The 27494-nt window shown below is 38.8% G+C and overlaps 1 protein-coding gene and 1 pseudogene across 9 annotated transcripts in view; one reads left to right on the forward strand and one right to left on the reverse strand.

Moving 5' to 3' along the window:
• Dlg2 (discs large MAGUK scaffold protein 2) overlaps window positions 1–27494 on the forward strand; it is a 1777227-nt gene that overhangs the window by 120884 nt on the left and 1628849 nt on the right. The window lies entirely within an intron of this gene.
• Window positions 12492–13582, reverse strand: LOC148117949 (serine/arginine-rich splicing factor 7 pseudogene; annotated as a pseudogene).

Below are 27494 nucleotides of genomic sequence, written 5' to 3' on the forward strand. Positions count from 1 at the left end.
TCTATGTTAGCCATGTAGCCTTATTCTATTCTCATTGCCCCGCCTCTATTTCCTGTCTGGTTGACCCGCCTATACTTCCTGCCTGGCCAATCAGCGTCTTATTAAAATACATGATTGACAGAATACAGACAATTCTCTCACACCAACCATTGAAAGTTCTCAAAGCTGAAAAGTTTTAAGAAATACGGGTTGATAATTACTTTATAGAGGTAATGTGTGCATGCGCCACACTAGAAGGAAGGAAACTGTTTGAATTGTGATTAGAGGTTTCCTGTATACAATTTAGCTGAAACATTTTACATTCAGTCTTCCTAAAAGAGTGTCTTTCTCAGCTGCTTGGTTTCCAATTAGTGTGCTATGTTTCTTAGTTCATAAATTCCCTGCCTGCTTTTATTGATACTATAAAGTATATTTTAAAATTATTTGGTGCTGTGTTTTGAGTAGAGGTTGAGTTAGTATATTTTTATTTTGTGTCTCTTGATTGTTTATATGGGCTCTTAATCTCTCCAGTTTCTTCCTCCATTATTTCCATGTTCTCTCTCTCCCCATCTCTCTAGTCCCCTCCAGCATTCTCCCACCCTCAAGAAGATTCAATTCGCAAGAGTTCTATGTTTTCAAAAATGTTTTAACCTTCCCATATTCCCTCCATTGACTCTTTGTGCCCCTTTGATCCTTCCATTCGAGTCTCCTATCTATCAATAATTATCTATTTTGTTTCCCTTTCCCAATGAGATAGTTTTGTCCCCCATAGTTCCTCACTCTTTTCCTAACCTTTGTGGTTCTATGGTTTACACCTTGGTTATCATTGACTTAATAGTTAATATCCAAATATAAGCAAATATGTACCACATTTGTGTTTCTGAGTCTGAGATACCTCACTCAGGAAGGTTTTTTTTTTCTTCTTCAAGTTCAATCCGTTTACCGGTGAATTTCATGATTTCATTTGTTAAGTGGCTGAGTAATAGTCCATGTGTATATGTACCATATTTTCTTTATTCATTCTTTGTTGAGGAACATCTAGGTTGTTTTCAATTTATGGTTATTATAAATAGAGCAGCGATGAACATTGCTTGTGTAATGAGTGTCTCTGTGGTGGGATGAAGCATCCTTTGGGTATATGCCCAAGAGTGGTATAGCTGGATCTGAAGGTAGATTGATTCCCATTTTCCTGAGAAACTGCCACACTGATTTCCATTGTCACTGTATAAGTTTGGCCTCCCTCCAGCAATGGAGGCGTGTCGCTCTTATTCTACATTCTCACTACCATGATCTTAGCCATTTTGAGAAGTGAAAGAGAAAGTTCCAAAGTATTTTTTGATTTTTCTTTCCCTGATAACTAAGAATGTTTGGCATTTCTTTAAATGTTTTTCAGCCATTTGAGTTTTTTCTATCTTTTTTAAATTGGCTATTTGGATCTGCATACCAATTTTAATTAGATTATGTATTTTATTGATATTCATTTTTTAGTTATTTATATATTTTGTGTATTATTTCTCTATTTTGGGTGTGTAATTGGTTAAAATCTTTTCTCATTCTGTAGACTGACATTTGTTCAAATGATGGTGTACAGAGGGTCCAGCCTTCTGCAGGTCAGAGAGGCTGAAAATGAGATGTGGAGTGGTGGACGCACAGACTTCTTTTCTGAGAGATTAAACTCCTCTTAACTTTTACATACCCACTATCAATGGATTTTTATATCAGGAAACAGGGCAGAAATGGGTTCAAGGAATTAATCATCACTTTTGATCAGCAATCCATCCTAGTAAGAAAGATACATTAGCCAGCAATAGCCAGGCTGTCATTGTTTCTGTTCGCTGACCTCAAAGAATCCCCTTTTCAGCTATTAAAAGTGCCCCTTTCTAAACTTTAGATTGTTTTCTAAGATTTTCTACCTCAAAGCTATTAGCAAAAACATCTTAACCAAACCTCAACTCATTATTTAAAGCTTTGTTTTAGCTATGATGCACTCTGAAACCTGTGAACACACCTCTCTACATTAAGATTAAAAGAACTTGAGCTATCAGGGCTTCTGGGACTCAACTGTTTTTCTTAATCATTAACCTAAGTCACAGTCTACAGGGCTCCTCAAGAGAAGCTCATAAGTTCCTCTTCCTTGTTCTTATTTTCTGTCCTCTGCTTGGTTTATCAGGGGTGGAGGCAACACTATATCCTACCTTTACCTGTATTAATCATCCCACTAAACTAATCTCTATCACAATCCTTTACTATATTTGTTAAAAAACTCTTAATCACTAAAATTTTATTTAAACTAACACTATTATTTTGTAGAATCATTGTGTAACTAGAGACTGAGCTTCAGTTTCCTGACCACCCAGACCCGAATAATCACACAAAACTATGTTAATTCCAACACTGTTTGACCAAGAGCTTAGTGTATTCCTAGTTAACTCTTACATCTTAAATTAACCCATTTCTATTAATCTGTGTATTGCCACGAGGCTGTGGCCTACTGGTAAGGTTCCTGAGTCCTTCGCCTTCGGTAGTTATATGGCGTCTGCCTGACTCTGCCTACTCTCTCTCTACATCTCTGTTCAGATTTCCTGCCTGGCTTTATCCTTCCCCGCCATAGGCCAAAGGAGATTCTTTACTAACCAGTAGTAATAAAACATATTCACAGCATGCAGAAAGAAATCCCACATCATCATTGCTTTAGTTAAACAGTACAGCTTAAGAGGAAGATATCTTCATAATAATTCTCAAGTAAAAGTGCCCCACACAAGGCGATATTTCTATGAGCTACTCACAGGGCATTAACGGCAATGTGGTTAGAGACCGACCATAGCCATTCACACCATGTCAGATGCCAGAGGAAAGTGGCAGCAGCAAGCATGGAAAGGCACATCAGTAGCAGGGGACATTCAGTAGCTGAATTCCCTGGGGTCCTGCCTATCTGAGATTCACCCATCGGAGCTGTGCTTCCTGGTGGCCCAACCTCAGGAACTTCAATTGCCACCAGCTGTTCCTCTGACATGGTCTCCAGCAGTGATGTCTTTGTCATACAGGTTTTTAGTTCCTCGGGTCCTGTTTATTAATAATTTATCTTGGTGCCTATACTAGCAAAAAGTTACATTACCCCCTTTCTATTTTATCAGGTTTGGTGTATCTTGTCTTATGTTAGATTTTTGATCCATTTGGAGTTAAGTTTTGTGCAGGGTGATATATATGGATATATTTGGATTCCTTTACAGGCAGTCATCCAGCTTTGACCAGCACCATTTGTTGAAGGCTCTGTATTTTTTTCCCATATGTATTTCTGGCTTCTTTATAAAAAATTAGGTGTCTATAGGCTTGTGTGTTTATGTATGGGTCTTCAATTTGATTCCATTGATGAATGTGTCCGTTTTCTTGCCAACTTTATGCTGTTCTCATTACTATAGCTCCAGATTTTACTGTTCACATAATTAATTCCTGACTCTGACTCTCCTGGGTATGGATGAGTGATTTGCCTGCTGCTACAGAGTTCAGTGACTCACGCATTTGCCTGAAACTCATGATTAATGACTTAGTTTCACATGTCTTTCTCTGTAGCACGAATCACAGTCAACAAGTTTTTGTTCAAATCTATTGTCTCTAGTGTGATCTCCCCTAAACCTCTTCCCTGTGACATCACTCCTGCCATTTCAGTCCTTTCCTCCTAGGATCATCGGCATCTGCTTCCTATTGGTTATGGTTCTTGTTCTTTTGCAGTGGTGAATGCTGAAGCTCAAGAGCTCCATTTTATAGTGCCTTCCTTCTTCCTCCCTCCCTCCCTCCCTCCCTCCCTCCCTCCCTCCCTCCTTCCCTTCCTTCCTTCCTCTCTTGCTTCTTTCCTCCCTCCCTCCCTCCCTCCCTCCCTCCCTCCCTCCCTCCCTCCCTCCCTCCCTTCCTTTCTTCCTTCGTCCCTTCCTCTCTTCCTTCCTCATTTGCTTCCTCCCTCGCTCCCTCCCTCCCTTCCTTCCTCCATCCCTCCATCCCTCCGTCCCTCCCTCCCTCCTTCTTTCCTTCCTTTCTTCCTTCTTTCCTCCCTTTGTCCCTCCCTCCCCTCCCCTCCCTCTTTTCCTCCCTCCCTCCCTCCCTCCCTCCCTCCCTCCCTCCCTCCCTCCCTCCCTCCCTCTCTCCTTCCCTCCCTCCTTCCTTCCCTCCCTTCCTTCTTTCTGGGGTCAGCACCTCTGAAAAACAAAATCACAGTTGGAAAACGTGTATATAGAATGTTTATTAGGAAGTGTCTGAGGAACAACACCTTGGTAGAACTAATCCAGGATTGGCCTGCTGTGTTGGTGCACCCCTTTAAATCCAGCACTCCGGAGGCAGAGGGTGGCAGATCTCTATGAGTTCATCAAGGCCCGCCTGGTCTACAAAGAGAGTACAGGCCAGCCAAGATTACATAGTGAGACCCTGTCTCCAAAAACTAAAAGCTAAAAACAAATGAAACCAGGACTGATACAGTCATGAGTGGAACACAATGTGTTTGGTTACAATGCACTTAACCAAGGACTAGAGGATCCTCTCATGGGATTTCTAGAAATTAGATGTCATTAAATTAGGGTAAGGGTCAGATCTCACACTGGCCCAACATTAGATTATGGTTCCTTTGAGAAAATATTGTAAACATGACTGCCTGAACTGAGGACAATGTCCAGGGTAGCACATAGCATAAGCTGCCAGCATCCAGCAACTCCGGGAGCTAAGGATTTGAAGGCCTCCACCTTGTGGGAGAACTAGGTGGTTCACCTCCAAGAGTAAAAATAGGAAATACTTTTAGAAAGTTAATGAAAATGAAGTTGGAATCTAGCTGGAGGGTCCCTCTCTTTTGGGCATCTTTCATAGAACTGGAAGGCGCTATACAGATTGTTAGAGGAGAAATGTCGCCCATAATCTTAACCAATTATAAAAATCTGTGAGCCACAAAGTGATGTTGTAATAAAGATATGACTGTTACAAGGGTAACCAACCACTTTCTGATTGGATTTGTATCTGGTAATGTAGACTTGGTCAGAAGCCCATGGCTGAGAGATATAGAATCTAGAGGAGTTTTCACTACTTTGCTTCGCTGAGGGGATATCTTATTAAACTGCCTTTTAAATATCTATGCTTATATGCCCAGATGAGTGTGGCTCCAAGTCTCAGAGAAGCTTTTGTTTACATTGGGCTGTGTTAATGCCAAGACCCATAACTAGCCAAGATGCTGATCATAAGTCATTGTTGAGTGCTCAAACTTAAATCTATATCACTTCCTACCCCAAGGCTCAAGAAAGATTTTGGAAAAAGGTATAGGAGGAGTGTAAGAGCCAGAGGATGGGAAAGAGGGCTGTGAAAGACTGCCTTTGGACTTGACATGGTCATCGCAACCCCTACCTCACAACAGTGGTGATGAAGTGCATGAAATGGTCCCCATCTTATATTCCACCGCGGATGGGAAGGGGCTCATAAGGCTCCATCTCTCCCTGAGAAACTATAGGCAATTTGTGGTTGCTGAGGAGAGGGGGTAGTAGTGGAGCCATTAATAAGTTGCCCTTGCTTAAGTATATAACCACACCCATAGACATGCAAAAACCTTAATTAAATGGGCTACACACACACACACACACACACACACACACACACACACACACGACATTAAAGGGGGAGTGGTGTTTGGGGAACAAAAAAGGGTTTGGCCAGATGAAGAGGGAAATAGGAGATGATAATGGGGGGAATGTGATCAAACTATATTATATATGCATAGATTTGTGAAAAAATCAATAAATGGAGCTAAATTGAATCAAGTTAATGAAATAATCTTGTTGAGAGATAATGATAGTTTGGCAATTGAGAGACCAGTGGGGTAGACTTCAGATTAATTTCAAAGGGTCTACTCATATGTCAAATGTGAAGCAGAGAGAACGGCCAGTGTGTCTTTAAAGAGCGTGTTCTGAACATGGAGAAGATGGAAGTTACCTCATTTGTTGTATAGGAACTGATGGCTAGCACAGGATTTGTCTTTGTAATACAGCTGTACTTATGGAAGAAGGGAACCCCTTGTTTCATTTAAGATTTCCAGCTGAGTTAAAGTATATGAGCTTATAAGTTTGTTTATATATCATAAATTGCCTAAATTTGTCTAATTTAAAGCTGAGGATTTGGATAGACCTTGAAATAAATTAAAGTGTTGTCAAAAAATTATTTTTAATGAAACTAACTGACATAGGATTAAAGCCAAAAACCTTTTAAAACATGCATAATTAGGTGATTGGTAAGTAGCCATTTCTTAAATACTGGAGTAACAAGAAACCCTTTAACCTCATTTAGAGAAAGTTGGCATAAAAATCTAAACACAGATAAAATCAAAAGAAAATACAGCCTATTCTCACTTATGATTATGGGTTAAATATCCTGTTTAATGTATTAATGAGTCTTAGTTAAGGCTATATTTAGACCGCCATGGAAGAGTAGTCCTATAAATAGAGTACACATAACTCTTGGAGAGTCTACTAACTCAAAGAAAATGCAAGTTAGAACCACAATAGATAGTAGCTTGCAACGTTCATTGCTATCATTAACTATGTTCCATATATATGTACATATAATTAATTCATTAGAAATCCCATGATAGATGTATTTTTACATGAGAAAACACACACACACACACACACACACACACACACACACACACAATTTGTACATAGGAGAGCTAAGATACCAATCCCGGATGACTTGCAATGTGAAACCACTCTGTTGGATTGTTTTTCAATATACAATAGTAGTAAGCTGTAATATTTATAGTTGACTAACATTTACTAAGTTTTTTTTTGTACCAGACAGGAAGTACTCTTAATGAATCATCTCATCTTTACTATGAACACATGGTGTGGATATTTCCATGATTCTTTTTTCACAGATAAGAAAAGAGAGATAAAAATTGGTTAGTACATGCCTCAAGACCACAGGGTCTAAATGTCAGTTAGCATTTGGATCCAGGGAGTCTGCCTTTAGAAAAGAAAATACATTGCCTTCAAAGTGATTGAACAACCATTATAAACAATGCTAAACAAACAATTATATTTTGAAGGCATACTGAAAACCACATTTTATGTTGTAGTTATAGAAGTAACATGGTCAGTAACAGCATTTGGATAGACTCAAGCAACATGATTTAATAAAGTTTTTATAGAGGTCTGAAGACAGTTCAATGTGAAAACCAGAATCACATCATCATGTGTAATTGAGATGAAGTCATGGTCATGGAATTCATAAAATGTTGTTACTAATGGTTTCAGCCAAAAAATTCTGAAAAGTCACCACAGAATATTTGCTTAATAATATTTATTGTAAAGACTGTAATAATGGCACCTAAGTGCAGATAGAGGTTGCTAATGAGAGCATCTGTTCCGGCGTGTGGGAAGGAACATAAGTTTAACCATTCTGGTTACTTAAATGTAAACCTGAAAAAAAATTTAAATCTTTTACATATAGTCAGGTTCCCTGGGAATTTATAATTTTCTTTCCAGATGAGACGGTAACAAAGATTTCTACATAAAAAAATTTATTGATACATATTTTATCAGTAAAATATTAAAGAAACCTGAATGTTGAACATTAAATTATTGTATTTTAAATTATGTTCTTTAATAGGCCAATTCATCCAGCTATTAGAAAATTATTGAAGGTATATTAATTCTGAAGCTGTACTTAATTTTTGAGTTGCTCCCATTCCAGCTTCTCATACACACTCATGACCTTTCCTTTGTTGAAAGTTTTATTTTGATGAAATGCACTAATAATTGTGCTTTGATTATTTATATCTTTTTGGAAAAGCAAACTCAATTCATATTGATTATAGTTATAGGAAACGAAGTGGGATAAGGTAGAATAAAAACATGATGGGTAGAGTTTGTAAAGGTGAGGAGATGAAATGAATATTTCATAAGCTAATAATTCTTAGTTTATTATTTCCTGGGAAAGGTCCTAAAACATGGATTCACATTTAAGTGGTTTATTTGGAGAATGATCACACAAAGTATCAGAAGGACAGTGGGGAGAAACAAAAGGCAGAAAGGTATGGCACCTAATAAAGGGACAATATAATGCCAATAACTTAAGCCTCGTGAAACTCCTTGAATCAGTGCAGAAGCACAGCCCTCATTAAGCTCTGTCTCCCTGCTGACAGAGGAGCTAGAATATTTATATGCCAATCTCTGCCAGTCATTAGTTAAGAGCTATTGCTTTGTGAGAACAGGTATCTGTAGAGTCTCTGGCACTTCCAGTCTGTGCTGTGTACTGGAAGAATCCTCTTCAGCTCCAGAAGAAGCCCCAAAGATTCTATCTGGTTTCATGGTGCTTAGGCCTGGGGTGCATATGGTTGGGGTAGTGGCAGTATCTTCTGCACCATCCTGATATCCTCCTGAATGAGGGTTCCACCATTCACATATTTAGGTAACAATAACCTTTTTTTCCCTCTAAGATAATAACAGAATTTCTTCCAAAACCTTTTCAGGAGAAGTTGGAGATAGCAACTCAGCTGGACTTCAACTTGTATGCTTTTTTACTGGGAAAAAAAAAGGAAAGACAATAAAGAAAGAAAAAAGTTTTACTTATCTCAATTCACTTATAAACTGCTGGTCCTCAGTGGAATGTGCTAGTACAATCACATCTGCTTGTCGGCAGCAAGCCTTGTATTAATAACAGGGAACGTGACTGCTGTTTTAAAGACCGGAAGGAGCTAGATTGGTTTTTAATCCTGTGAACCAAGCATTCTGCAAACTCAGTGAGAAATGATGCTGTCAACTCGCAATGTACAGACTATAATTTCCACTTATTGCCAGAGACGAGGGACTCTGAATTCATCCTTAGCTGCTATTGTTACATTCTGACAACCGCATGAGAAGATAAAGGAACATTTCCACTTTTTTTTATACATTAAAATATCAAAGCACTTAAGAATTGTTCCAAATGGCTAGTTCCTAGCATGGTGTCTATTACACTGTAGGTACTCAAAATACATTCTTGAAGCTCGGTTATTACTAGTGAATTTTCATGACTAAATTGATTTTTATACATTTATTCCTCACACGCTGAGTAGCACAACCTGTTGGACACTGCTCATCCGGGATTTTGGTGAGCCAGATGCCTGTTTATTGTCTTTAGGAGACAAAACAAACCAACAAACCAACAAACAAATAAAACTCAAGTCTCAATAATGTTATACACGAACAGCCTTAGAAGTCCTTCCAATGCAGAGGAAATCTTTACAAATAATATAAATTTTAGAGATTTGTTTGCCGTTTTAGAACTCTTCCTTGTCTCCTTCAAACCTCCTTTGCTTTCTATTTCTCTTCATTATTTTAGCTCTCTGACAGCCTCCTTAATAGGAAATCAGATCACTAAGACCCCTGGGAAATTTGCAGAAGAGAACACAGGGCAATATCCACATTCCTGTCTTCCTTTTCACTAGAACACCATGTTTAATTGATAAGTTGGGACACAGCGAGTAATGTCACAGTTTCGCTCATTCTTCAGGAATTCTGAAATGTGTAAATTGTGTGGGTGACTTCAGACCTGCTTAGGACATCTTATTTCATTGTTTTGGAAACCACGAAAACACATTGTTCATCAATTGCTTTGGGTCTCACTTTAATTAGTCACCATTCACACCTTGTGTTTTCCGTGACTGTGTGTTAATTTTGTGACCATTTTAATCATTAAATCATCTCTATCTTTTGTCTCTCAAATAACTGGTTCCCATGCAGTTTGGCTCAATAATCTGTAGATAGGAGATTTTGCTTCGAGGGATTTTTGCTACTGATTATTATTGCCATTTTCACCATTCCCAGAGATTTGGAAAGAGATATGTAGTATCAATAAATATGTCCAAAGTCACTTCACTTATTTTATATTTAATAATTAATTTCTTCACTGACTACAATATTATGTAAAGAAAAGTCTGAGGGTTAAAATGATAGAATGTGGCATCTTGGATCAGGCGTGACTGTACCCTTCAACTTTGTAAGTTGTATGACTTTGTAAAAGTCATTCAAATTATCTCTGTCTAGTTTTTTGATCAATACAAATGGATAAAAGTAATTTGTTTCACATGAGATGTTTTAATAAAAAGCTATCAAGTCAATAAGGCAGCCTGTTTACAAAGGCACTGTTGGCAGTATTGACTCTATGTTATTATATTATGTGACTCCCATTGGTCACAACATGGCCATCTAGTAGTTGTGTATATTGGTTAAGTTCAACTACATCCATATTTTTACAGAGGCATTACTTATTTGACATCAGGAGAGATTTTACTCTAAAGAACATCTTAGAAGAACACTTTGAATATGAGTCACTCTCAACTTTGAAGAAGGAGGTAATGTTGATGGTAAAGTCAGGACTCTGAGCAAAGCCTGGAATGGTGTAGCTATGAAGAATTATAAGAATTTTGTCAGGCTCAAGACCTGCACAGGTTTAAGTTAGACAAATCTCAGCACTGAGAAGGGGGAGTAGATGCAAAGTTCTACCCCTAAACAAGAAATTATTTGCAATTGTTATCTTCTGGGAGAGGAAAAATAATTTTTTTCCCCCAGTGGAGTGTTACTGTGTAAATCAACTACATTCCTGGGTAGGCCCCAGGCCCTGGAATAGTTGGCTAATGCAAAACAAACGCCATTTTTGTGGGCTTTTTGTTTCCTTTTTTTTTCCCCTTTTTGTCTTATTGATTTTATTTTTTTCTTCCTTCCTTCCTTTCTCCCTCCCTCCCTCCCTCCCTCCCTCCCTCCCTCCCTCCCTCCCTTCCTCTCTCTTTTTTCTTTGTTTCTTTTTTTTTCTTTTGAGATTGAAAGAATATGGAGTTGTGTGGGTCCAGAGGGGCTGGGATCTAAAAGGAGTTGAAGTGTGAAAAAACATGATCAAAATATATTGCATAAATACTTTTAAGAAAAAATTCTGTAGCTTCCTGTGTTATGAGAAGTGAGTCTTTCAGAACATACATTTATTTTTTTAAGTTTATGTGTATGTAGGCTTGCTTGAGTTTATATGAATCGTGTGCATGCAGGAAGCCTGATGTGGAAATTCCCTCTGTGTGTTGTGATTGCCACTGATAAGTAAAGGAACTGCTTTGGGCCTATAGCAGAGCTATAGGGGAACAGAGCTAGGTGGGGAAAACTGAGCTGAATCCTGAGAGAAAGGAGGCAGAGTCAAGCGAAGCCATGGAGCTGCTGGTGATAGACACTGAAATTTAGCTGGTAAGCCACAGCCACAAGGCGATACACAGGTTAATAGAAATGGGTTAAAGTAATATGTAAGAGTTAGCCAATAAAAAGCTAGAGCTAATGGGCCGAACAGTGATTTAATTAATACAGTTTCTGTGTGGTTATTTCGGGTCTAAGTGGCTGGGAACTAACTAGTGTCTTCCTTACAACAGAAACCCAGGTGTGTCAGACACCGTGGATCTGGAGTTACAGATGGTTGTGAGTCACCTGATGTGGGTATTGGGAACTGAACATGTGTCCTCTGCAAGATCAGTAAGCACTCCTAACCACAGAGCTATGTGTCGAGCCCTGAGATGACAGTCTTAAAGCTTTATAGGGAAGACCAGATCAAATAAGGCAATGAAGGCTGCATTCTTTAGAGCATGGCAGCCCTACTGATTTCTAGAAAAAAATAAGACAAAAGGATTGCCTAGGTCATGCCAGAGGATGGGCTATGTCATGGCAAAGGATGGGTTATATCACAGTAGTGTACTAGTGAAGGTAATATCTAGTTAATAACAATATTTGCCATGTACTAAAATGCTTAATAGATATTGAATCAAGTCTTTTACAAGTCTAATGCCATTTAGTCAAGCGAGGAAACAATTCCAGAAAGATTAAACAAATATCCACATTTATGCACCTAAGTGGGCAGGGCAGGAAGTCTTTCAGACATCATGGTCTCTGTTCTCACTCCACTGCATTGCATATTTCTATTTTAAGCTTCTTGTTTTCTTTACTTGCACACTGCTGACAGTTGTGTCTGGTGTTAGTCTGTGGAGATAACTCGGTTCGTCTGAATGTCTTTCGTTCAGGACAGACACTGATCTGTGACACCCAAGCTTTGCTCTCTAGTGTACGACATGCATCTTGTGACAGACACCTCACTGTAAGGAGATGGGGTCTCTGATATTCTGTCATCTGGGGAAGAGGTAATGCAATAAGCCCTTCCTCCCCATGATAGCTATTTAGATATAAACTGTCAAGTTTCTTGCCCATCTTTTCCTCAGTTAGCATTAGTTCTTTCAGTTATTTCTCATTTGATACATTTTCTAGATATTTAATCATTCTAGCTTCTTTATTCAGGGAAATATATTCAAGTTAGTAAATTAATTCTACTCAGGATGTAGGCAGAATGCTATAAGGTGATATGTTTTTATTGTAAATTTGGATGCTATTGTTTAACAAAAACAATTTCTGTTTTTACTTAGGTAGTAGTATTCATGGGTAGGCAAAGTTTCATTAGATTCTGATATCATATTCCCTCCCTTTAAATTTTTTTTCTAGTTAGAAACATTTTATTTAAATGTGCCAAATAAAAACCCACATCTTCAGACCAAAAGATGTTAATACATTCAACAAAAACAATTACTTAACTGCTATGAATTTTACAGAGCAATAACCCAGATCCATTTTGATTAGATGGTTGATGACCCTTCCTAGGTTACATTTTACAGACATAACAAATCCCTTATAATAATGTAAACAAAATAACTTTTACCTAAAGGGTGAACTTGAGAACTTCAGTCCATTCTTTCAGGACTTGCACTTCTCCGTGGACTTCCTGATGGAGAACGACTTCTTTTAGGTGATGGAGATCTGGATTTTGATCGGCTGCTTCTTGGCCGTGAAATAGACCTGGATCTTGATCTCGACCTTGAATGGGATTGGAAATACATCGATCCTTTTATAGAACCAGACCTAGATCTTCTGAGTGAAGCTGATCTGGATCTACGAAGGGACATAGACCTTGATCTTCGAGGAGATGCTGATTTTGACCTCCTTCCCCGACTCCTGCTGCGTGAGCGAGAGTATCACCTTCCCCTGGAACGGGAATGTGATCTAGACCGTGACCTGCTTCTTCTTCGACGGCTATAGCGATGACAGTCATAAGCATAATGTCCCTTTTCACCACACTCATAGCATCTATCATTAGGATCAAAGGGACGTCTTGCAAGTGGCCTATCAAAACGAGATCTCTGAGGCATGCCTGTTGATAATTCAACCCTCACTCGAGAACCACAAATCACCTTCCCATCCAATCCTCGAACTGCATCTTCTGCATCTCTAGGATCTTCAAATTCCACAAAGGCAAATCCTGGAGGATTTCTGGCAATCCACAAGGTTCTTAAGGGCCCATAGTAACTGAATGCCCTTTCTAACTCGCCTTTACCAGCACCAGTTCCCAGGTTACCAACATACACCTTGGTTTCTCCTCCATACTGCCTGTAGCGTGACATGATGGCAGGTCCGCGTACTCGGCTCTCGCTCGCAGTGCCCGCAGCTCGAGTAACACGGACGAGGCTGCACAGCTTCTCTCGTCGACACTCCCGGCGGCGCTCACCCTTTAAATTTTTGAAGTACATTTTCTAAGTTACATGGTAACTAGGAAGTAATTTCCTAATCACCCTAAGACTATTCTTTCATATGTAAAATGAAGTTACACCTAACCCTTAACTGACTCACAGAGTTTTGAGAGCATGATTACATGACATAGTTAGATTTCTTAGTCAATTATTGTTAGGTAACTTCCTCTCTCATGCACATACAATGAAGATTAGCATATGTGCTGTGTTCTATAAAGCCCCTTTCTTGTTCTGCCTTAAAAAAATCTCTCCGAATTTATCTCCTACCATTCTTTCTTTCTTCGCTCCTGTCCCATGGAAGGGTCCTGTAATAGAGCAAACTCCCCCCATTCTCCTGCTTTGGTGCCTGTCTTCCTCTCATGGAAACTATCTGACTCTCCTGTATTACAGCGTTAACCTTTCCTTCCCCATTCCTCTCAGTGCCTGTATTCATTCCTAGCTTGATTTTTCTCAACACTCACCCTTATATCTTTTCTGATGCAATTTAGTCATTTTGAGTTGCTTCAGTTTTAATTCTCAAGGATATATGCCAGAGTCCAGCCTTGGCTTAGGTTCAAGTCCTCAGGCGGGCAAGGGGCGTTGGTACAAGGAAGACTTCTGATCAACAAGCGGATTGCCTCAAATGGCTCAGGCTATCTTTATTTATACTTAAATAGAATTTTTCTTACCAGGGTTACATGAACAGCTTTATCATTGACTTCTGTCTTTGACTTTAAGAAATACACCACAATTTAAGAAGTACATTGTGATCATTATGAAAGCTCCCACTGTTCCTCTTTATGTTTCCCCAAATATGTCTTCCCACACCCTGCATAGCCTTAATCTAGAGAGAGTTCAGAAGTTTTGAAGGCTTGACTAATCTCAAATTGGCCACATCCTGCTCTTGTAGTACTTATGTCAGCTGGCAGCTACTTGTAGTTACAGAGTTAAAAAGTAATAGACATAGGCGCAATGCTTTAAGGACAACATGTTTGCAAGATATGCTTTTATCCAGTTACCTTTCCTACGAGAGGGTCCCATGTCTCAATCTCTCTGTAGAAGGCAGGCTTTGATAAGGTACCATACTGTATTTCTTTCAGCAACATAAGCTTATGTGTATGGTCAAGATGGATCTATCCATCCCATATTTTACTTTGTACTTTTCCCTCTTGCAACATACCAGATCCTACCTATGATGCTATGCTCGGTGTCCAGGGAACTTACTCTCAGCAGTTGGCAATATGTGAACTCCTGAGAACTTTCCCTGTTCTGTGTGTGCAGGCCTTGCTCCCCTTTCCAGAACCACGAGACATGGTTAATGTTCCAGGTGCTGTTTTCTCAGATGTGTCTAACTGTCTCTATTGAGTCAGAAAAGTTCCCAGGATTAGGAGTTAGAGTTAGCAATTCCAGATAAGAGATTTAAGAAGTCTTAGCCCCTTCTGAATGTTATGGGGATATATTCGAGAAAGAACAGGGTTTCCCTGGAGAATTACAGCTATTGCATGTGGGACTGACAAAGGAAAACTAAAAACTGCCCAAAGAATCAACAATATAATGAGAGAGAAAAGAACCTACAAGGTACACAAATTTTGCAAATTTCTACACTGTCCGTCTCATGGCCTACTGGTCCTTGCCAAGTAAGAGTCCATTTCCACAGGTGCCTTGCTCTGAGGACACCTGTTGGACAGGTGGTCACATGCGGATCTGAGACTAGGCTGCATGGCTCCTGGCCAATATAGTTTTTCTTTTCTCCAATTCTTATCTTTAGTTTTATTTATATTTTTTGATAATTTCATTTAGTATATTTTATTTTATTCTTCCCTCTTCTCTAATTCCTCCTAGATTTTCTAAAAGATGCAAAATAAATAAACTACTGAAAGCAAGGAGTCTATTTGTGCTGCCTAGCTACTCCTGAGTGTGGATCCTGTCCTAGAGGGTGGTTCATATATTCAGTGTTATTCCACGGAAGAAAAGTGATTTTTCCCTGATTTTCTAGAGCCCATCAGATATTTATGGATTTATTGGGATCTAAATGATAAAGTACATACATTTAGGACATATAATGTGGTGTTTAGTATACATACGTGTATGTACATATACCTATATATATATATACATTCTGAAATGATTTTAGTAGTCGAGCTAATGTGTGCATCATCATGCTTATTTATCCATATTTTGTGATAAGAACACTTCTGATCCACTCTTTCAGCAAATTTCAAGTATACAACAGAATATCACTAACTATAGCCATCAACTTGTATATTAGGACTCAAAAACTGTACTGTTTAGCCAGTATATCCCATTTTACTTCACTTTACCCAATAGTAATTACTGCTTTGCTGTTTGTTAACTGTGAGAGTTCAATTATTACTTTTTAAAGACTTCACGCAGTAACAACATGTGTAATATTGATCTGTGTCTGACTTATTTTATTTATCCTAATATCATCCGGGTTCTTCCATGTTGTTGCAAATGGTAGGAATCCCTTCCTTGATAGTCCATTACCAAAATATGTCTTTCTTTGGATCAGAAGTTAGTTTTCAAATATTGACCACTCTGAGAAAAGCTACCATAGATATAGAACTGCAGTTATGTATATGAGAAATTTACTTCTAGTACCTTTGGAGATATACCCAGTCCTATGGTGTCTGCATTTTGAGGGGTGAGAATCTTCATATTATTATTCATGGTGATTAAATATTTATATTACCATCAATATTGCCAGGATCTAATTTTCTCTAAACCATTACTAGCATTTATTACCTTGTCCTTTTGATATACCCTTCTAACATGTATGAAGTGATATCTCATTGCGGTCTTGATTGCATTTTTCTGATTAGGGAACTTGAATGTTTTCTATATCTGTTGGACATTTGTATGCTGTCTCTACAAAATACACATATCATTATTTTGCTCATTTTTAATTAGTTGTGTGCCATATGCTGACTTTTCTGACATTAACAGACTGTGCACATCTTAGTGGCCCCATGGGATTATAATGGACCCCGAATTTCCTGTCCCCTAGTGATGTAGTCATTGTAACATCACAGAATAATGCATTATTCATGTGCTTCTGGTGATGCTGGTGTAAGCAAGATCCCTGCACTGCCAGTCGTAAAAAGTATATAATTATGTGTAATACTTAATACTTGACCATGATAAATGACCATGTTTCTTATTTATGTAGTTGCTACACTATGACTTTTTGTCAGTACTTGAGGATGTATTTTCCCCATTATAATAAGAAAGTTTACTATAGACCGCATAACACTGTCAGCAGCCACATATATCTTGGGTTTACTGCCTTTCTCTATTGCATTATTTGATTGAATCTCCTATAGCTTTCTCCCATTACAGTTGCTAAATACAAAACCCATTGCTAAGATTAGCAGTGGGAGGCCTGCACAAATGACCTGGAAACACAACTCTAAGTGATTAAGGGCAATGAAGGTAGCGATCAGTCATGGTGTATTAGTAACTTTTCTTGTTGCTAATTTAAAATACTGACAGAAACAACCTAAGGGAAGAAAAGATTTTTCTCTTGTCTCATAGTTCATGGGGCGTAGGTTTTCACATTAGAGACGTATAGCCTCTGGACCAGCATATTCAGTGGTGATAGGAGTTTGCTGCAGTTGCCTGATGTTTCCGTGGCAGATAGGAAGCAGTGGGCAAGCCTAGAGACAAAGACCTCAGTGCCTCCTCTAGAACTGTGCTCGCCAAACCTGTTTAAAAGTTCCACAACCTCCCCACACAGTTCTGTCAGCTGGTGACCCAGCGTTCAAACCCGAGTCTGTAGAGAGCACTTCACAGCCAACAGCGGATGGTTATTGCTACTAGTGAGGCTTTATGGTACTCTGAGTGATAATGTCCCAGCAAGCTCACATATTTGAGCACTTAGCCCCCAGTTGGCAGTGCTTTTGGGGGAGGTGTAGGAGGTGTGACCTTGCTGGAGAAAGGATGTCACCGAAGGCTCTGGCTCTGAGAGTTAAGACTCAGATCATTTCCAGTTTTCTCTCGTCTTCGTGCTTGTGGCTCACGATGTGAGTTCTTAGGTTTTTGTTTCTGCCACCATGCCTGATGCCATGCTGTCCTTCCATGATGGACTCTGACCCTCTGGAAGTAGAAGACAACATAAGCTCTTCTATAAGTTGCCTTGGTCAATGATGCTCCAGCACAGCAGCAGAGAAGTAATTAAAACAGGCAAACAGCCACAGCCACTAGGCTTACCCTCTTAAAGAAAAAGAACAACACAATGGATGCCGTTAGAAGACTGGTCTCAGGGAAGATGCTGGACTGATAACATTGAAGAAGGGACTAGATTGTATCCGGAAACGTTTATCATGTTCTACACTGAAGACCAGACAGAAGCACATCTCTCTCAGAACCACAATAAGCAAGGGTAGAGTAAAGCGTTTGAGGACGATGAAAAGAAGCCTAGTCTTGACTATGATCTTGAAGTTACCCCTAGCTCTGGATGTTTTAAATGACTCAGTAATCATTATTCCATATATTAGATGAAGTGACTGCTATGTCGGTGAGTCTGAAGGCAGCTGGAGAATGTTTTGAATCTTTATACAAGCTGATTATGGAAAAAACTGCCTGCCAGAGAAAATCTTCATTATGAATATAAAGTCTTTGTTCTGAACAAAGATATCTAAACAGACTTCCATCCATAAGGAGGCCAATTCAAGACCAGGTTTAATGTCTTTTGAAGACAGGATAGCGATATGGCTTGAGGGTATTATTGAAGATCATAAATTCAATTCTACTTGTTTATGTTCAGGCATAATGTGAATCCCCAGGCCTTGAAGCATGGCAACCCTAAGTATTCAGGTGCTTAGGAAGCTATTTCATCTATGGTAAGTACCTACTAGGGTATTCACACAATGATGAGATCATGTAAGTGCAGTTTGTAGAATGTACCTCAGTTTATTTGGTGATACATGACAATTAGAGTGTTTTGTTTTTGCTATTGAGGTACATAAGGTCCTTATAGATTTTGAATATGAGTCCCTTACTGCAAATGCAGCTCACAAACTTTTGTTTTGTTCCATGAGGGTGATTGTTAATTTTTTTGTTTGTTTACTTTGCATGAAATTTAGACTGTTCATTTTATTCTTTCCTTGTCAGATATAAATAAATTATTGTCAACTTAAATGTTAAGAAACTTTTTCATGTATGTTTTCCTCTAGGGGTTTTATAATTTTGGTAATATTTTTAAATGGGTAACCCATTTTGAATTGATTTTTGTTTGTGATGTAAAACAAGAGTAATATCAAGTTTTTATGTCTTTAATTATTTGATTGAGGGTGTGTGTGTGTGTGTGTGTGTGTGTGTGTGTGTGTGTGTGTATGTGTATGTGTCCTATTCTATTTCTCTAGAAGACCCCAATGAATAAGAACATAGAGCAGGCCAGTAGAGAGTTCTATGAGGTTCACCTAATGTGATGTTCTACCTCAGTAACTTCTACTTTGAGCTCCACTGGTGTTTGGCCTCGTGTCTGAGTCTTCATACTTTCACATCCAACTCCTTCCAGCGTCTCTGGTTTCCTTTCTGCTTCATGAGCTCAGCACATATTCTGACTCAGGGACTTCCTTCCACTTGCTAGTTTGCTTACCTCTCCTTAAGGACTTTTACTTGTGCTCACACTTTTCCTCCAGACAGCTTTTGACTTGATCTCTAATTTTACTTAAAGTGTTTGTTTGAAGAGAGGCTTTGTATGAACACTATCTAAAGTGGGCATGCTCATCATCCATCTCAAATCTTTTTCTGTAGTCAAAAACACATTTGTATCAGTATATGATACTGTCTTTTACATGCCATTTGTAGGCATACTGCGTTTCTCATGAATGGAAAAAAACAAGGATTCAGGAGGACAGGATTAGTATCTATTAGGCTCATGCCTAAATTATCCTTCCTGGAAAATGTAGTGTTTAGTAGGTGTTCAGTAAATGTATTTTAAAATGAATTAATATAATTGTCTTTGCTAGTTTCTTTTTTATCTCACCATTCTTCTAAGGATGTCTGAAGTCTATTAAAACCATCATTAAAATATGATTTGCCATCAGGAAAAAAATCATGGGCATGGGTATTCATATGTTTAGATAGAAAGGCTGAACACTGAAGTCAGTTCTTCATTCCACCTTATCCCTTACAGTAGTTAAAAAGAGAACACATGTTCCTGTCATTTCACTTCCAGCAACCATTGCTCTTGGCTTAGTTGGCATCCTTGAGCTGTTGGAAATTTCCCCTTTGATCCTCCCCTCCCATGGTGAAAGCTCTTATCCAGTGACTCAGTGGGCATAGAATTGCTCTGGCCTGTAGTACAAGTTTTAATTGGTCTTAATAGTAAAAACCCGGAGTCAAATATCAGGGTAAATACTGAAAGATTTCAGAAGTAAAGGAGCTAGCCGCTAGAGAGACTTTTTACCTCTACTGAATTCTCAGACCAAAGGGGGCTGATTCTGTTTCCAAGAATCCTCAGACTGAATACTTTGAATTCCTGTCTCCTCCCACCTTATATTCCTTTTTCTTCTCAGTCATATCTCTTCCTGTCTCAATCTCCTTAGTGCTGGGATTAAAGATGTGTGATTCCCAAGTACTGGGATTAAAGGTGTGAGCCACCACTGCCTGGCTCTGTTTCTCTTTTAGGCTGGATCAATTTCATGTAGCTGATGGTGGCCTTGAACTCACAGAGATCTGTCTGCCTCTTTATCCCGAGTGCTGGAATTAAAGGTACATGCCATCACTGCCTGGCCTCTATGGCTAACTTGTGTGGCTAGCTCCGCACTCTGATTTTCAGACAAGCTTTATTTGTTAGAGCACAAACAAAAGATCACCACACTAGCCCTATGGCCTCTTTATAGGGTCAATTTGATAGTTCTGACATGTGGTTTCCTATGCTAAATTTTGTACCCTTGCCTATTAGATGGTGGAGATTTGGAAGGTTAAGTCAAATGTTCTTGCTCATGTATTCTTTTTTGCTAGGAACACACTTCCTAGCAAATCCCTTTCACATGCATCAGGATCCACAGGGTTTGTTCTGAGAATTCTCATCTAAAGCCCCAAAGATGTCTTCTTCTTGTTTCGCTTCCCCACTGGCCTATTCAGCCGCCAGGTGGCATTTGCCTTGAGTGTCTCAACCTCCCCCAGTACTCAGATATGTGTATCAGTTACATAGAACATGGAGATAGCTGGAAATATTCCTGCCTGGCTAACTTCTCTGTAGATCGGTCTGATATCCTCTGTAAATTTGTACAGGAAAAGAGGAGATGTGTGTATGATAGATTGCTTCTTTTCCTCATTAGTGCTGCAATCTACTCTACTAACCTAGCCTGCTTCTCAAAAGTCACTGGCATTTCTTATTGTTCCGTTCACCTCACCGGTGCTATTTCCTGTCATACCACACTCCTTATTAGTGACGATCATCGCCTAAGCTGTCAGCTTTCCAATTATGGCACAGCGTAATTACAAGCATGTTAAGCAATTATTTGTTGTGCATGTCACCTCTAGCTGATGGCGAGGTGCTTATGGCCCAAACTGTGTCTTATTGATCTCTGCTTTTCCCACATGACTCAATGCAGCTCTGTCTACATTCCTCACATGATGAGCTGCTTTGTGAACAAATCATAATGGTCAGCTTGGTATTGAAAGGCATGAATTTCAGCAAAGTACTTTCCTATTCTTCTCACGCTCATTGCTGAAAAGGACAGTTTTTTTCCCCTCTGAGTTCGAAGACTTACAGTTTGTCTTTCTTAATTGCTTGTTGAAAAGGTGGCTTAAATTAATCTGCTTACACTAATGCACTTGGATATTTATTGAGACTCATTTGTTAAGTGTAGAGGATTCTTTTGGTTCCTCTAATGTCAACTGTTACCTATCACTGAATTATCTAGAACAATTATCTAGAATCTCATCGAAGAGATTCTAGAATGAACTTTGTTTCTTGGGAATCTGGATAGAAGGCAACATAGGAAGACATTGTTGGTCATTATTGTTATAAAAGCGTCTATGCACAGCCTGGGAAAGAATAAACTTCACCTGTTTCTCTCTAAACAGCTACATAAAAGTGGATTTTGTGAGATTTAAAGATTTTTTATTTACTAGTAAATTTTGTTCTTCCATGCCTGCACACTGTGTATTGGTCCTTCCCTTCAGGCCCTCTCTCATTCTTTATGCATGCACACTGTGTGTGATCCTTCTCTCTAGGCCCTCTCCCATTCTTCTCTTGTCTCTCTCGGTCCCTGCCCACTCCCATATAAATCTCTGTTTACTGTTTTTTTGCTTTGTCTAGTGTCCAACAGAGATTGTGTAGAGTTTGAATCTTACTATCAGTGATTGGTGGGCTCACCAGTGGGCACACAACTGAAAGCCATGCTTTTCCCTCTCCTAGAACCATTTGCCAAAAGGCCAGCAGTATGTGGCCAGATTGTGTATACCCCTTCCTCCTCCAGAGGTGACTTTTAGGAGGGTCTGACCTTTGTGGACACAGTGTCAGTGTGCACAGCTGCTGTGAGCTTATGGTTGTTGCGTTCTTTCTTTGTGTAGAAGATGCTATGACAAGCTCCTTTTGCAGTCTTCCAGCTCTTCCACACTTCCTGTGGCCTTTTCTATACTGTTGTCTGAGCCTTAAGGAAGTAGCATGAATGCCTTCTCTAGGGTTGAGATCGTCAATGTCCTTTAACATCAATATTCTATGTAGTCATGGATCTTTGCAGATCTGAAATGTTTTATTGTTTTATGAATAAATGGTAAATTAGTTTAAATTTTAGACAAAGTATGGTATAGTGAGTTATGAAAAACGTGAGTAACATCAAGGACAAAAGTGATTAAGTGTGAAGAAAAGATGCTATTTTTAAACCAAGTAGACCAAGGAGAGTTGTTAAAATTATATGGCTAACTCTGAAGTGAAGACCTAAGCTGATTGTATTGGCCCAATAATTAAGAGTAAGGTAAGATGATTGATAGTCATGACTTAAAGATCAGCATGGGCTACGTGTTTAGTCCAGCCTGAGGTACAGAATGAACCTGCATAATAAACAATCAAACAACAAACAAATGCAACAAAGCACAAAACAAAGAGATAACATTCCCTTCTTAATTAGATGTGTGCATAGTCAATCAACAAATGTCTATCAAGTATTTACTAAGCATGGCAGGTGTTAGCTGCAAGCACGGAAGATTCACTCTCTGTTCCCGTTAAGAGTTTACAATCCATCAGGTAAAACAGAGCAGTTACTCCTGATGCAATGGTGGATGGTCTAAGACTCTAGAGAATGTAATACATTATGCTGGTTTTAAACTTACAGTTTTTGGCTTGTTCCTTTCAGCATATTATTTCAGTATATTAAGTCTCTGACTTAAAATACTGCAGTGATGTCTAGTTCTTCATTAATTACTTATTGTCTCATGGAATAAATAAACAAAAAGCTAAAAATCAAAGTCCTAGAGAAGTTAGAAACAATCAAGAGTGAAATTTACCCCTAGAATTATTAAGTCAGAGTGCACGTGGGAAGCCCATACAAAGCAAACACTGACAGTGGAGGGCGTGTCTCTCTCTCTAGTATCAGGGCAGCTGTGGATAGTGAGGCCAAATTTATTCTGTTTTCAGAACTTTGTCTAAATATGACATTTTGTATTACAAGAAAAGAGATGTTTGACAAGCACTAAAAGCTGTTTATCAATAATTCAAGTGGTCTGAAAAAAATTATGTGCCGAATGCTAATTCTAAACAACTCTGCTCTGTTTATTAAGGCTCTGCATTGTTGCTAAACTTTTCGGCTGAACGTTTTAAAAAGTGACAATTTTCTTTCCAGTTGCTAAGATGTGCCATTAATTTAGTGTGATAATTCTTTATGCTTCAATTACTGTTATCTGAACAATTGTTTTCAGTCATTCAATACCTCTGCCATTTACTGGCCAACATATATATATATATATATATATATGCATATACAAATATATATACACACACATATATATTTATATATCGCCCAGTAGACTTTATTTATTTAGATTAAGTCTTCTAGTTTATGTAAAAATACCAGTTTCATTTTGATGTTTTCATAAACATATGCCATTGTGTATACTTTGCTCATATTGGTCAGTGCACTGTCCTTTCCTAACCCGTCCTTCCTTTTTCACTCTCATTGCTTCCCCTTCTCTCTGCATTCTCCCCTTCCTCTGTGTCACACATATGTACAGTCACAGCTATATTCTTTGTCTCTCTTCTGACTCTTGTCCCTTGTTCTCCCCGTGCCTTAGACTCCTTCCTCTCCCCATAGACCCTTTCTATTGTCTGCTATGCTTATTCTTTCCTCTATTGCAAGGTTGAGATTGTTTCTGTCTCTTCTATGCAACAGAGAAGGGAAGTTTCCTTTTGTATGTGTAACATGTATTCTTTCTTTTAAACTTTTTCTTTTTATTGAAAATAGATTTTTCTCTCACATAATATATCCTGATTATGATTCCCCCCCCACTCCTCCCCACATCCCTACCTATCCAGATCTACTCCCTTCCAGTCTCTCATTAGAAAAGCAAATAATTAAAAATATATATAGTTCTGAGTAAACAAGAATGCTTTGTGCCACTATCACTCTAGCGTATATTTCAGGCAGGACAGCAGTAACACATTTCTTTTAATCTGTTCATCCACAGATGGACATCTAGCTTGGTTCCTTATTTTGAATGCTGCAAATCTCTGTCGTGTGCTGACTTAGATAGGTTATTTTGGGCACATCCCATGAATTGTATAGCTGGAGCATATGGTAGTTCAGTTCTATTTCTGGTGTTTGGAGGAGCAGCCATGTTGATATCTACAGTGGGTGATACAGGTGGTTATGTTACCACTCGTTGTGCACAAATGTTTATTTTATACAGCATCCGTTCCAGAGCTAGTTATTGCTGCTTCCTTGATGATAGTCATTGTGAGTCGGGTGAGAGGAGATTCAGTGTAGTTTTAATCTGCCTTTTACTGTTGGCTAAGTGTCTTGAACATTTTTATACGACTTTAATATATCTATTGAATTTTTGTATTTATTATTTTGAACATTTTTAATTAACTTATCAATTGGACAATTTGGGTTTGGTATTTAATCTACTATTTGTAGATATTAGATATCAGATATTAATCCACAGTCAGAGGTATAGTAAGCAAAATTTTCTCTAGTTCTGTAGGCTATATATTCACTCTGCTGAGTTTAGTTATGCAAGAACTTTTACATTCATAGATCCTGTTGTAGCTATTATTCTATTGCTGGGAAGAGACACTGTGAACAAAGAAAGTCTCATAAAAGAACACTTAGTTGAGACTTGCTTACAGTTTCAGAGGGTTGGTTCAGTATCATTATGGTGGAAAGCAAACTGGCATCCTAGTGACACAGCTTTGCCGTGAAGGGCATGCCTACTCCAACATGGCCATGCACCCTATCCCTTCCCAAACAGTTCACCGATTGCAGACTAAGCATTCAAATATATGAGTCTATGGGGACCCATTCTCATTCAAACCACCCTAATCCCAACTGTCAAATTAGTCATTTCTTGAGACAGTGTCCTGTTCAGTGTCCTCACATATTCGCATGTCTTGAAGTGCTTTCCTTGTGCTTTCCCCCTTAACATTTACTTTCAGAATTATCCGTCTTACATTAGGATCCTGGATGCATTTTATTGATTTTTGTACACTTTGAAAGTTAGGGATAGAGTTTCATTCTACATGTGGATGTCTAATATTCTCAGTATTATTTATTGAAAAGTCTGACTTTTCTCCAATGTTTTTAACACCATTGTCAAAAATTTGCTGGCAGTTGTTATAGAATTATGTCCTCTGTTCTGTTCTACTGACATTGCAGTAGTTTTACTGATGGATACCAATATTGGTCAAACATGTATATAAAGGAAAGTTAAGTTTATATAAATTAGTTCATCATGTGAGTAAAATGTGGTCGAAGATGGTTTAAAAAAATGAATTGTTCCATTTTTGACTGAACACTACATAGACACTTATTTTCTGTATTTTGGGCATCCACAAGTGTCTTTAATAACCATCATCCATTGCACAAAGATACTTCCCTACACAAAGTACTGGCAGCTTCACTGATCTATGGAGTATAGAGGCAAGTGTTTAGAAGGCCATCTGAAATGCTGTGTCAGCATAGCAGAATAAGAGGTTCATCCCTAGCGCTTATTGCTCCTAGAATATCCTACTCTTTCTCTCAAGGCTCAAGAAACATCATGGAAGAGGGCACAGAAGATGGCAGGAAGTATAGTTAGCAGAGTTCTGCAGTGATGCAGTGTCTTCTGGGCATGACAGGCTGTTGCAGTCATGACGTCACAGCACCTGTGGTTAACTACATAAGACTTATATAAGATCAAGCCTGTCAACATTATAACATGGATGGAGGAGAGAGACACAGGAGACCCTATTAATTAGACTCAGATCATTACTTAAAAAAAAGAGGTCATGAAATTGGGAAGGGCATGTAGGGAGATCTAAAAAGAGTTAGAGGGTATGGTGGGTGAATACGATCAAAATACACGGTACACATGTATGAAATTATCAAAGAATAAATAAAATGTTTTCAAATTGAGTTGGAGGGTAATATTTGATATCCATATAATTCTAAATCCCTCCATAATAAGCTTGTTCTTGCTCAGTTCATGAGGAGACTCAGAACTACTGGCAAGAATAACCAACCTGAGCTACCAAGAAACAAAAAGCAAGGATGCAGCAAGAGTAGACAGTGAATAGAATTTTCACAGCAGTCGTAGTGATAGGGAGCCAGATAGCTAGTCTGCTCAGAATTTATGTTCAGGCTGTTGTGTAATGCTTTCCTCTGAGATTGAAAACAGTCCATCCTCAGGGAAAGAAGCTCCTTAAACAGGAAGGCAAACAACTCAAAATAGCTCCAGGAAGTCCCTGGAACTGATGAGATTCAGTAGGCCCCTCCCTACCAGAGTAAATAATAAAAGCGGAGAGTCCTCAGATAAAGTGGAGCTGCGAAGAAGACTCTCAGGCAAGCAAACATGCAAAGAAGATTCTGACACTAGACCAGCGGCCTTGAAGAAGCAGAAATCAGCTGACCTGTCTAAAAGAGCTTTAGACCAACTGAGGCACCTGTAAACGATAACCCCCAACTTTCTAAGCTGCCTGTAGGATGTGCAGTGTGCTCCAGGTTCCAAGCTTTGTGAGCTGTCACCATGGGGACAGCTGGTGATGCCACTCCCTTTAAGTCATATCAGTTCTTGTAAGTAACTTCTCACCCATACTCCTATAAGTAACCCCAATGAAACTTATTCACGAAAGTTGGACTTTGATGATATTTGTATTAGCCTATATGTTGCATCTCCACAGGTAAAATATTATCACACAGCACAAGTCTACTGTGAAAGGATGGTCAGAAACAAAGAAAGGGAGATCAAAAATAGTGAAGCAAATATGTTCTTACCCAATGTCTGTAAGCCTAGATATACAAGACAACTTATCAAATTTGAAGAAAATACAGAGATGCAATTTATAGACTTATCACAATTAATAAACAGATTGGAATAATAAAGGATCAAACAGAAGTCTCAGAGCTGGAAAACAATGTATGAAATTAAGATTCAATAAGAAAGGGAAGCAGCATTGATTGAGCAAAATAAAAGATGAAATTGAAGTTGGGATATTTGAAAATATGTGCTGGGGTGAAGTGAATGAGAATGAATGAAGAAGGAGGGGAAACCTGGAAAAAGGACAAAAGATTGAAGGGAAAAAGAAAAAGAGGAAGATTATTTAAAGTAGGAACTCCTCCAGAGCAGGCCAGAGCCAGACCTCTTTGGGAGCATACCCGAATGACCTCCAGGATTGTAGTACTACTGCCAGGATTGCAGAGCAACTTCCTGGAGTACTGAGCGACCTCCAGGATGACTGGAACTATGACCCCAACTCCATCAT

Source organism: Myodes glareolus, chromosome 24 (assembly GCF_982192425.1).
Source record: "Myodes glareolus chromosome 24, mMyoGla1.1, whole genome shotgun sequence".
NCBI lineage: Eukaryota > Metazoa > Chordata > Mammalia > Rodentia > Cricetidae > Myodes > Myodes glareolus.